We start from the raw sequence: 13482 nt of genomic DNA, 5'->3' as shown, positions 1-13482 counted from the left end.
AGATCTCTTATCTTGTGTGAATTGGCCATTAATATTTCAGACGTCCTGTGGTAAAATTGCATTACTCCATCTACCCTTGTAAAGTTAATCCCGTCCGAATAGGGCTGTTGTCTGTAATGATCACTGAGATGCACATTCGGACGGGACTAAAATCACTGACAAGCTCTGGTACCTCTAGCATCTCCATGTTAAACTAGTCCCGTCCGGATAGGGCTAAAATCAGCACAGTTGGTGTTGGATAAAAAAAAAAAAAGATGTTAATTGATTTCCTTTCTTTTTATTCCCAGATCTCAAAAGCGATCAGGCAGTTTTCCCAACACATCTTTCGCTCTAGTCATGGAATTCCAGGAATTTGTCAACCTGATATCCGCGTGCTGCTATAATAAGACATTAGTAGGGACGATGTATATCGCCTGACCTCAAACAACAGCTCTCACACTGATGTTTCACGGCGAAGTTAAATGAGTGTCAAACTGTTTTCAATGCACGTCTGTATTTTTAGTCTCGCCTCTGTTGCTCTTTTCTCTCTCTGAACTTATTAGCCTACTTCTGTGAAAGACTCTTGCTTCCCAGCGGTGCAGCGTGGGAACGCTTGTCATAATACCTGGAGTATTAGACCGTGTTCTTAACGAAACGTCTTTGTGAAAGTCACCAGTGGTGTTTACACAGGGCTTTAAGACACACCTGTGTGTATTTGACATAGAGGTGGGACGGTCTTGTCTACAGTGAGTGAGCCGGGAGGTTCGTGGCATCGATGGATGAACAGTTTAACACGTCAAAACGGCTGATAAAGGGTGCGGTGACGCCCTGTAGGGCACAACGGCACAACTCTTATCTTTTAAAATGCTGCTTTCTATATGTTGCTGTGTTTGTGCTTTCTTTTTCTTTTCTTTTTTGCTCTTTCTTTGCCCATGCAGTTTATTATAGGGCTCAGAACTGAAGCGCAGTGAAACCTTGTAATGCTGGCCTCAGCGTTTCCTGACGTATTGATCTCTGTCCATTAGAATCTCAATCCTACTCGATGAAACATCACCCCACCTGATGCCGAGGGATAAAACGGTCCTCTTCTGATGGCTTTTTAGGTCATCGGCTTCATTTTCACATTCTTCACAGCGGTCACAGGTTGGTGACCTTGGTAAAAGCCAGCTGGATTTATGTGTCTTAGGCCCCCATGTACACTTCATGGTTGAAGTGACCCAATTCCGATTTTTCTCTCTCTCGTGTGGCGCAGATCGGATATGACCGGCGAACGTGTAAGCAGGAAAAAAAAGCACATGGATTCCGATATTCTCAGATCGGTTTCAGGCCTCACTCTTATGTGGAAATAAATCTGATATGAATTAGGGCTTTGACTTTTGCCCAAAAATCATATTCGAAGTTTGTTTGTTTATTAATATTCAAATATTTATTAATAATATTTTGGCGACCAATAGGGTTGGGCGGTATTACGGTAATATCGGATACCGCGGGATCTTAAAATAGCACCGGTATCAGTTTCAATACCGTCATTACCGGCACTTATATAGCCTATAATATATATAATTTATTTATTGCCTAAAAACTGCTTATGTGTGGTTGCAGTTTGGCAATATTTCTGGTTCCAACCGCATGAGAAGGGAGAGGCGGTAAATACAAGAGATGTAAACACCTCTAACCTAATGTCGCATCTCCGAAACAACCGCCCACTCACTGCTGCCAGGATGCATTTTGTTCTCGAGTTCATTAAATAAGCGCATTAAGTTTCGTATTTGTTAAAATATTATAATGTTATTTTTTCCATCTTTGTTGATTATGAAAAGTGAACGGCACAAATAAGATGGGATGCATCGGGAGTCAGACGATTTGACCACTTCAATAAATTTCGTTTTGTAAAAGGCCTCTTTAAAACGAATTTCGTTTTGTATATATTGTTTCTTAATTTTAATACATTTTTCATCAACCAATTTCCTGGATAATCATGACATGATGGGCATGCCGCGGTCACTTGCATTGAAATCTCATAAATTAACCGAAACTCAGTGTAGGCTATGCCTCACAGACATGGCAAATATATATAAATAAAGCTTGAAATTTATTTAAACGAAACAATTCAAAACGAAAGAAATAGGCTACTCACTGATTAGGCTAAGTAATCCATGATGTGCATTTCTCTCTAGGCGCGTTCATACGGAGATGCGATCGTCAATTTCATTAAACGAAACCATTCAAAACGAAAATAAATAGACTAGCCTAACGTACTCTCTGTAATCCATGATGTGCATGTCTCTCTATAGCGTTCAGATGCCGATCGTCAATTTCTTTAAACGAAACAATTCAAAACGAAAAAAAAAAAAGGCCACTCTCTGATTGTGTAATGATGTGCATTTCTCTCTATAGGCGCGTTCACTACAGAGATGGCGATCTTCAACTTCCATCTTTGCAGAAAAGTTGTATTAATAAAAATCAATGGACACGTGTCACCGGATTACAGAGGCACTTTTTGCTTGTTGCACGCACACAGATATTATGTTGAATAATGGTGGGCTCCGGCTCATAATAACAGTTAATGCCGTCGGCCTGACTCAGACACAACGTGCAGGGGTTGGGCTTGATTTTTTATTTATTTTTTGCCTGATCTGGCATTCAGTTTCTGAACGGTGTAGGCACAAGCCAACAGTTTGGTGACGCCGTCTGAGCCCATTATGTCATAATTTTTAATTAGTCACGGTAATACCGTATACCCCGGTAAAATAGGGAGGAGGTTTGACGGTATCAAAATTCGAATACCGCCCAAGCCTAGCGACCATTGTTTTGGTATACAAAATAGGCGCTAACCAGGACGCTAACATCACCTACAGGAGCCCAGATGACCAATAATAGCCTTGCTAATGAGCTCGCGATTCACAACTTCACCAGCCGTGAAAAAGCCTCGGAATCTGATTTATATCTGAATTATATTCGAATAACGTAGTTCGGAGTCAAAGCCCTAATATGAATCGGATACGTGCATTTGCGTCTGCCGTGTACGCAGACAAATCGGATATTCCCCAGTAAATGCGAATCGTACGTCATTAAAGGGGTCATATAATGGTACATGCACTTTTACAAGTAGATTGTACTGAAATGTGTGTTGGCAGTGTCTGTACACAACACTGTGAATCATTTCTCACCAGTATACATCAGTAAACACATAGCGTTCGTATCTCACTACTCTACCCTGCCAGTACATACAAAGATAGAGCAAAGTGACATTACGTTAACCAACCATTCAGAAACGTCCTGTTCAAGCCTTAATTGTCGAACTTCTTCGGGCCCGTCATCTTGTTCCGGGTCCGACTCCGGTTCAAATTGATACGGTTGCACAGATGTGTCCTCAGAGACTTTTTCTCCAAAATATACCCTCAACTGTTGTCAAGGCAACACTCCACGTGTGTTGTGTCAAAACGCCCACAGAACAGAGGGGCGGGGTGAGCAAAGCTCATTATCATTTAAAGACACATGCACTTAAACGGCGTGCTGAAAACAGAGCTGTTTTTGACCAGGTAAAATTAGTGTTTTCTTACAATACTAATGAGAATTTTTAATTGAAGTATATTACAAACTTTTCATTTAGACCCTAAAGAATCATATTAGCTTGTACAAAAATGGCATTATATGACCCCTTTAAAAACGTCAACTCAGGTGGACACCAACTGCGATCACATGACTTATTAATGGCGCGATGGAGGACGAATAAGGCTCAACAATAGTAATACGGAGGTTGTATGTCTTTTGAGCCTTTGGGCCGCAGAGACTAAAATAGAAAATAGTGTGGAAAGCAAAACCACTGGATAATCATTTTGTCTGCATCCATTGCATATCGCGCTGTTTTACTTCCTTTTCCGGGTCAGAACGTCCACATTGGGTTGCTTCGGCAGTGTATAGTGTAAATGCAAATACCGGATACGGGTCACTTTTAAAAAGATGATGTAAGCGGGTCGTCAAAAGTTGCTGATATAGTCAGCAAATCAGAATTGGGCATCAAGACCTGCAGTGTAAATGCAGCCATAGACTGAAGACCAGAACTGGTACAAACCTGCCAACCTTTGATTACTCAATCGCAAGTTATCAATAATTAACAATTACACAATGCAGTTTACACAGGATATATGAGCTATTATGAGGGTAGAAAGGACTTTAAAGGCTAGACTTCCATGAATTATGGAGCAGGCTATCAGTTTTCCTCCTGTGTAAAATCTCTTCTCATGCTCCCAGATTGTAGGGAAAAGCTGATGTGGTTTGCCTTTAAATATTGCAAGAGATGCCTTCAATCTTTAAGATGAAAGGGAATATCTGTTAAGTAGGAAACATTTTCAGCAGAAGCACACTCTTAGGAAATAAAGGTTCAGTGAGGTTATATATGGATTGGAACTTTATGCCATAAGGTTATATGTGACCCTGGATCACAAAACCAGTCACATGTCCACTGGTATATCTGTGGCAATAGCCAACAATACATTGTATGGGTCAAAATTATCGATTTATCTTTTATGCTAAAAATCATTAGGATATTAAGTAAAGATCATGATCCGTGAAGATATTTTGTACATTTCCTACCGTAAATATATAAAACACTTATTTGTGTGAGTGAATGCAGCACAATCATGAACATAAATGCACAACTTTAAAGAAGATTTTCTCAATGTTTTGTTTTTGCACCCTCAGATTGCAGATTTTCAAATAGTTCTCCAAATATTGTCCTATCCTAACAAACCATACATCAATGGAAAGTTTATTTATTCAGCTTTCAGATGATGTATACATCACAATTTTTTAAAAAAATGACCCATGTGACTGGTTTTGTGGTCCAGGGTCACAATATATGAAGCGTCTGACAGAACCCTTAAAGGTTCTATATGGAAATTCTTAATTCTTCTAAGAGTGAAGACTGTCAAAATATTTTAATTTAGTCCTATATTAATAGTCCTATATGGTCATTAAGTTAAAATACATGTTCTAGTTAAATGGTTAAGAATATAAACTGCAGTTTCAAAGAGGTAGTTCACCCAAAAATGAACTTTTTGTCATCATTTTCTTATCCTCATGTTGTTCCAAACGCTTTTGAAAAAATGTCAATGTCTTTTGTCTCGACATTGAATGGTAATAAGGTCCAATATTGGTGCAAAAAAAATATTTTTTGTGTGGTCTGCAGAAGAAAGTAAGTCATACATGTTGGGAACGTGGACATAATGATAGAAAAAATATGGGGGAAATTGTCACTGTTTTTGCACAAACTTTTGAGAGGGAATGCTAAAGCATTGAAATATAATTTTACCAACCATCTCATTTCCAGAACTTTCGCTCTGAAGCAATAACTCTGCGTTCTCTTGGGGAACTCCAAAGTTTTGCAAGCAAATTCACACTTTCTGGGGGGAATGCAAAGATTTGCAAGCAATGCAAAACGATTAAAAGCAAACATTTTGTTTGAGAACCGAATGTTTTTGAATCCGTTTCCTTATAATGGAAAAGGGTTCTTTTAGATTTAAAAAATGTTTTTCACACTTAGAAAAAAATGGTTCTTGTAATGACATCCATGACATCACTTTTAATTTTAAGAGTGTATAGTAACATTTTTTTGTTGTTGATTTTTTTATGATTTTGCTGGAAATAATCAATGCAGAAAACAAGCTGGTGCTTTAAGGCTGGACGAGATTGAAAGGAAGCCGTGTCTGGCACCTGCCTCTCTCTCTCCCTCTCTCTGAATGAAAGGCTTGGCATTGAATGGGAATTTTAACTTGCAGATAAGCCGGTGGCATCTCTGTGATCAGGGCCTGGTGTCGTCTTCCCCACTACAACCATCCCTCATTAGCGCTCGCTCTCCCTCCCTCACAAGTGTGCCATTACCGACCGCCGCTTTGATGCCGTTTGATAAGAGCACTGATAATTATGATAATCACAACGGCAATGATAATCGACCATGAGCTAATGACATAAAAACCACTTCCCCTGGTTGCTCGACGGCGGTGCTCAAATGTAGTGGCCGTCTGAAATTGTAGAGTAAGTGTGTTGTGCTTTTATGGGCCATCGACTCCCATGCTACGTCCCAGCAGCACCTGGGAGTATTAGGGCTACGCTGCTCGGTTTAGGTCAGTTTGTGTTGCTAATAGGGGTTAATGAACTACCCAGAGGCTATAGAGCGGAGCGCGGTTGAAGTTAATGGGTTAACAGGAGCAGCCTTGTGTGTATGGTAATGACACCCGCGAGTTAAGGGTGCTTAGACAATTACAACACCGTAAAGGCAACGAGTCACAGCAACATGTCTAATAAACCAAACCGTTATGCATGTCCAAAAGGTGACCGTGACACACACACACAGTCTTGACTCTGAGCTGCATTGTATTTTTCAATGTTCTGTTTTAGTTTTATATTATTTTATTTTATTCTTTTTCATTTTTTTTTTTTTTGTTCATTTTTTAAATATTTTTAATCATTTGTAATGACATAATTATAAATATATTTTTTTTGTTTTATTAATTGTTTAATAGAATTTTTTAATTTTTTTATTATTTTGTTTTATTTTTGTTTAATCTAATTTTGTTATTTTAAAAGTTATTATTGAATTTTTTTATTGCATTTTTAATTTTTTTAAATTTTATTTTAAGCTTTATTTTGAGAATTGGGATGTGCATCTCAGAACATGCTTTTTAAAATATTTGTAATCATTTGTAATGATATGATTAATAATTTTATTTTTTTATTTTTTTATTTATTCATTGTTTTATAGTATTTTTCTTTTTTAATTATTTTGTTTTCTTTTTGTTTAATTTAATTTAGTATTTTTGTTGTTTATATAACTTTTTTCTTTTTAAAAAAAAAAAGCTATTTTTATTATTATTATTATTTTTAACCTTTATTTTGAGAATTGGGATGTGCATCCTCAGAACATACTTTTTTATTTTTTATTTTCAAATTTTTGCAAGCATGCAAGGACTTCCTCAAACCTTCTGACGGAAGATTTCTCTGTTTGGGTTTTGGGCTTTGGGGAGAATCTTTGCTTTAACGCATTCGGGCACTTCTGTTGCTGCCTGACATGTCTGATAACTCCACTTTCCTGAGAGTTATGATTCATCATGCACTGCTTATGACTTATTTATTAATTTTACTGTTTCCATGGCGCTCCTCTCAACCTTTCATTTGCTCACTCATTCTCCGCTAGCTCTTTTCCAGTTGCCTCTCCATGTTTGTCCTTCTGAGGGACGTGTTCTCCTGTGATCCAGGGTTGGACCTGATGTTCCTCTGGCGGTCCAAGTTCTCTGAGTTTGTGGTAAAACAAGGAACTGCAATATTAATTATTATTTGTTATAATTCTTTTCAAAGACAGTTTTCCCACAAAACTTATTTTGCTCTCACGTATAGTCTGGAATACTAGTGTGCTACTTACTGCAAATGCAGTGTTTCCTAAAGAATTGTAACGTTAATGTAATGTTTGTTTTTCATTTATTACTTAAAGCCCACTGTAAGTGCCCACTACAACAGCAAAAATCTAGCTTTTAATAATAAAACATTAATAAAGACAAGTGAACAGTCAGTAATAAAATAAATTACAAGCATAGATAAATACAATATAACAATGTGACAAATAAAGTGATGTCTTACAGTAGCATTCAGGTACAGAAATGTAATCATTAAAGGTAAAATAACACTATAATGATCATTGTATGAAGTGTTCTCACGATACTAGAATTTCTAACTTCGATACGATACCTTGAAAAATATCGATATTCGATACCATGGAGAAAAAAACTGCCACAATATTAAGGGGGTATTTTTTATTTTATTTAAAGGGATACTTCAGGATTTAGCATTAAGCTTTGTATTAGTAGAAAACCTGTAGTATTTTCGAATTACCGTGCTTTCTACCCTCATATCCCCCTGAGAGGAGAGATTTATGTATTTTTTTGTCTGGAAAAAATCCTCCGATGACGCAAAAATCGTAATTTTGCGTCATCGGAGGATTTTCTGGTCAGAGGCTAAAAACTACCGCCAGTAGGAGGAGCTGTCCCGCATGTTTTCAGCCTGCCCATAGAGGGATCTCACTCACAGAATGTACACACAGTCAGCCGTCTTTCTTTGGAAGCTAAGCTAGCAGGCTCTTGTTCTGTGGAGAAAGCTGAATAGTAGGAGAAAGCTGAGTAGTATGGGTTACCATCCTCCTTTTCCCGGACTTGTCCGGCGGGCGAGATCGTTCAAAATGTCCGGGATTCAGCTTTTGCTTTCTGCAGTCGCCATTCATTGTTTACATGCACACCTCTTGTTTCAATCTAACTGAATTCATTCCGATCGGTGAATCTGAATGTAGTGTTTACATGAACGCTAAACAAGTGATCGGTTGATGTGCGTTTTAACATTGCTAAGAAAATTCCCGCACCTCCGTGAGAGATACGAGACCGGTGCGTCTCAGTAATGACGCCACCGGCCTCGCGCCGTTCTCCCGCGGCCGTCAGCCTCGTCCTGCTCGCCACAGTAAACATAATGAATGGCGACTGTAGAACGCAAAAGCCGAATCCCAGACATTTTGGCCGATCCCGAAATCCCAGGCAGACTCGTCACGGAGACTCACTGGTAGCCTAACCTTGTTGTTTTCAACTGCGCTCTCTTACCGGTAGGCGTGGCCTCCTAGGGCAGCGAAGCAAGTGCATTCTGGGAGTTGTTGTCTTTCATCCACATAAGCCAAAAATACATTTTCTGGCTTTTCTCAGTCTAGAAAGCTCTTCACATTTCTTCTACATAAATGACCTATTTTAAATACACATTCATCTTTCCAGAGGTGAAGTATCCCTTTAAAGCTAAATATAACAAGTCTAGAACATGACAATGAGGTATATTTTACATGAACAAAAATGTCCTGAGGTAGTGCACTTGTTCAAAAGCATAAATGCTGGTTAATACTTTAACGTTATTTGATCACACGCGAAAACCATGCTCACTGGATCTACATGAAGTCAAGTCAAGTCAAGTCACCTTTATTTATATAGTGCTCAGGTTAGAAAACACGAGGCACACAGCACTTACCATCACACAGAACGAGCCGTGCGCTGCGTTTTTTATGTTGCTAGGCAACCACTGAAACGGCTGTCCTGTCAGTCAAGTAAATGTCAAATCATTCTTTTATTAACTTTATTTACTTTCTGTTAACATTGTGGTAGTTACGGTTCGTGAAGTCGTTAAGCTCCTGGTAATCCGCGAGAGCACCACAAGTTTATCCTCCATCATCGCACTCTCCGAGCGTTAAAGCAACTAGCTTTCATCACTAAAACGGAAGGCCCGTCTCTCCATTCATTCGATTGGACAGTGGAAAAAAACGCGATGATGTCAGGCGCTTTTTCCGCTCGGAGTTGCTTTTTTTCAACTTCAAAAACTCGAGGCGCAGCCTGCGGTAAAACTCGAGGCGCATAAACAGCGCGCAGAACGCTCACTGCCATAGGAAACCAATTGAAAATAGGCGCCTCTCACTGCAAAAAACCGCGTCAGGTGTGATTAGAGGTGTTAGCGCCTTTTGTTAGCACTGCTCTGTAGCATCTCTTGCATATTGGCTTGTTTGTGTCCTTCGGCTTTCCATGTTCATTTGCGTCATATCCAAAATATTTACAGATAGCACTCCTGCTGTGTTTTCTTTATCAACCAAAGCCGGTCGCGCCGGCGCCGCACTCGCCATCTTTCCATTCACTTCACTTTTGCTATTTAGCCAGAGCGAATGAGACGAGTGCGCGTGTGGTGTTTGTCAACGTGCCTTTGGAGAGAAGTGAAAGTGACAGCTCGGCTAGTATCGGTGTATCGATACTTCTGGAAATTAGTATTGGTACCGTTCAGATATTTCAGTATCGATATTTATCGAAATATCGATATTTTTGACAACACTAATTGTATGAAGTAAGTATAGAATATTTTTTGTTAAAGCTGTGTTTTGTTGCTTGAATAACATTAATGAAAGACAACAGCAGGTATTTATAGGGCGCTGTCACTTTAAGAGCTCATGCACGGACCCAATATAATGATACACATCCGATTTCTTTCTCAACTCTTTACATTCATTTAAGACACAACTGACTGTGTTTACGGGAATAATTATACTTGCATATGATGTTTTTCGGCTACTATATAGTAGAGACGTATGATTTTCAGATGCAGTCGAGGTCTTTTTGAGTGATTACCTGCGAGAAACAAATGCTACGAGTCATTTGTTCTTGAATTGGAATCGATCACACTGTTTTTGATTCACTAAAATGAACCAGCTCTGGGCCGTGATGTGTATTTGTGTGTGTAGCTTGCAAGGAAAAATGCAATAGAAAGACGTGTGCAATTTCTTGCCATTTATTACAGTCTTTTGATCTCTTTTGGCAAATAACGAGCCACAAATATGTTCGAGATTACGTTTTTTTTTGTTGTTTTCTTTGTCACACTGAAAATCTAAGGTCAAATTAGGTGTTGCACTGTGGGATGCAACACGCTCTTTTGTACACTGCACATATAGACAAAAGGTCATCCAGGTATTTCATGCATACAGAAAATATATTGTGCATAGTAAAGATGCTGCAAAATAGCACTAGTAGTTTGATCGTACACCATTGCAAATGAGTGAAACTCCATTCAAAACTAACCTAACAGTGTTGCATGTTTCTGGAAACACTTCTGAAGTTGTTGTTTTATGCATGAGCCGTACCAGACTGGTCCTGTCTGACCTAGTTCAGCATTAAAAACACTGGTAAAACCTCCGAGAGAGAGAGAGCTCTACGCCCCCCCACACACACACCCCAGACCGTCTGGTGTCAGAGTACGAGTGGCGTGTGTATGATCCACGCGAGAGTGATGCCATTTGATGGCTTAACTGGATGGACTTTCCCTGCTCTTATTCAATCCACTGTCTAATCCGCCCTCCTAATTGAACTGACAGAGCGGTTGTCATGGTGACATTGGGACAGGATTTGAGCATGGTGTGACTAGACGGTAGGGATTTGCCAATTCGTCAACGCCATTGACCCGCTTTCCGCCGTAATGCCACGGCTGGGGCTCATCTGTCCCTTTTACATTAATATATTTGATTTGTGCAGTTCAACTTAATGGCGTGGCAACTGTTGGAGCACAATTACAGATGATACTCTGATAGCGTGAAGCGTGAATCCACATGATGGCTTTACAGTGACATGATGGCTTTAGAGCATCCACACAAATGTGATCCAGATCAGATTAATTTTATTCATATATTTATTTATTTGTGCTTTTATTCACTTTATTTTATTTTATTTTATTTTATTTTTATAGTTTATTTGTACATTTTATTTTATTGTTATTTTAGGTTATATTTTATTATTTAAAAAATGCAAAATTTTAAATGTTGTATTTTTTAAATATATTTATTCATTATTTTGTTACATTTTTATAATTTATTTATTTTTATTTGAATTTATTTTAGGTTTGGCGCACAATTAAGAATCATACTCTGAAACAATAGCATGAAATGTTATCCATATGATGGCATTTTTTTTATTATTTATTTTATTTATTGTTTTTAATATCTATTTGTTTTGTATATTTTATCATTTTATTTTATTTCTTATTTTTTTATATTTATTTTATTTCTTATTTCTTATATTTAAATTTAGTTATTTTAGTTTATTTTATTTGTTTTTTTATGTACATATTTTCTAGTTATATTATTTTATATTAAAATAATTTGGTTTTGTTTCATATATATATATATATATATATATATATATATATATATATATATATATATATATATATATATATATATAAATATTGCAATGGTGTGGATGTTTCATAGTATCATTCTTAATTATTATTATTATTATTATTATTATTATTATTAGAAATATATATATATATACACACACACACACAAAAATAGTAATAATTATTATTATTAATATTATTATTATTATTTTTTTTTTTTTATATATATTTTTTTTGTGTGTGTATATATATTTATATTAATAATAATAATAATTAAGAATGATACTCTGAAACATCCACACCATTGCAACCCAAACCAGATGGATAGCGATTACAACAAAATTCCCACTGAACTGTTTCATACAAATGCAAATATCCGGCAGCGATGCTCCTCTGCTTTTATAGGCAATAGGTTGCCAAAGCAACACTGTCACCTCTCTTTCCTCGCTAATGGATGAGCGGAGACGCACTGCTTTCTGGATGTGTTTTTCTCTTCTCCGCTGGTTGTGAGCAGCCGATTCTCTCCTCAGCCAGTGGCTTCGATGGTTTCTCTGCTGGATGGCTAACTAGCGGCTGAGTAAAGAGGTGGGCGGCGATGAGAACGAGACCGGGTCATCTCAGACACACTCAAGAAAACTCAAAAACCCTCAGACACAAGAGCCGCTCCTTCACTGCGATCGCTGAACGACTGCGAGAATACCAGCAGATCAGAGGCTGTCTCAGAGCGAGTGATGTCTCTAAAAGAGGGATTATTGGATGGGAACGAGGGAGATTAGAGAAGAGAATGTGGAGAGAACTTTGGCTCAGAGCTTGAAAAATGGTTGTAAAAAAGCTTGAATTAACCAATCATCAATGTCTGCCATGAGTTTGATCAGCTCTCTTCACCAGTAATGTTTTTTGTTTTGGATAGTGTTCAAATAATTGTGAATAGAGTTTTCTTCCCAATCCTATTTTTTTGTTCGTACTTGAATTGATTTATCACTGTTTGCATGAGTTTGATCTAGGGAGGCACTGATCTTAAAATTTGATCCTTAATCTGATACTGATAAGCGAATAATTATTTTCATGTAATGGCCAGTTTTATTTTGTGTAAAAAATTTTTTTTATATAAATAATAATAATAATAATTAAATATTAGTAATTAGAATATTATTATGCACAATAAAAAATAAAAAAAATGTATAAATGCTGAAGTGAATTTAGGCATAACATATTTGAAAGTAAAAGATGGATATTTATTTATTGCTAAATATATTGCATTTAATTATGCAAATTTGTTAATTTAAATTGGCATTTAACAGTTAATCATTTATTAGTGTTAAAATTTAAGGAACTTCTTGCACGTTCTTGATGATGGCAAAGGTCATCTAAAAAGAGACGGAAATTAAGCATGCACAATTAAATATTCAATATTAGGTTACACTAATAAATCAAATAAAACAAACTCTGGTATTGGCAGATAATTGATGTAGTGGAGATAAATTGTGCATAAGTAGTTTGATCAGTTGCATTATTCGGGTTTGCACTCAAAATGATTGTCAACAGATTAATCGTTTTCTTCACAATCACTATTTTGTGTTTGCTCTGCAATAGTGGCTTTATTGAGTTTGATTAATTTACTTTTCAATTGACCCTACGCAGGGAGTTTGATTGACAGGCGATCTGACCAATCATAATCCGCCATCCGCCGAATCTGGCATTTTTGTCCGACAAAGCAGTCAGGAGAGTTAGTAGATTAACGGATATATATTTCACTGCGTGAGAACATGTGTG

At 37.3% G+C, this 13482-nt stretch overlaps 1 protein-coding gene across 4 annotated transcripts in view; it reads left to right on the top strand.

Moving 5' to 3' along the window:
* The window catches only part of foxn2a (forkhead box N2a), a 63044-nt gene that overhangs the window by 31828 nt on the left and 17734 nt on the right, over positions 1-13482 (top strand). Inside the window, exon 1 of one of the 4 annotated variants that reach the window (XM_082153449.1) lies at positions 12006-12294. The exons of the other annotated variants lie outside the window; for them this stretch is intronic. The gene's annotated coding sequence lies outside the window, so the exon portion shown is untranslated. Of the gene's footprint in view, positions 1-12005; positions 12295-13482 lie in introns of those variants that run through there. 4 annotated transcript variants of the gene reach the window in all.

Source organism: Leuciscus leuciscus (genome assembly GCF_965113295.1).
Source record: "Leuciscus leuciscus genome assembly, chromosome: 22".
In the NCBI taxonomy this organism is placed as follows: domain Eukaryota; kingdom Metazoa; phylum Chordata; class Actinopteri; order Cypriniformes; family Leuciscidae; genus Leuciscus; species Leuciscus leuciscus.
Note: the sequence above shows the minus strand (reverse complement) of the source record. Positions and strands in the feature narration are given on the sequence as shown.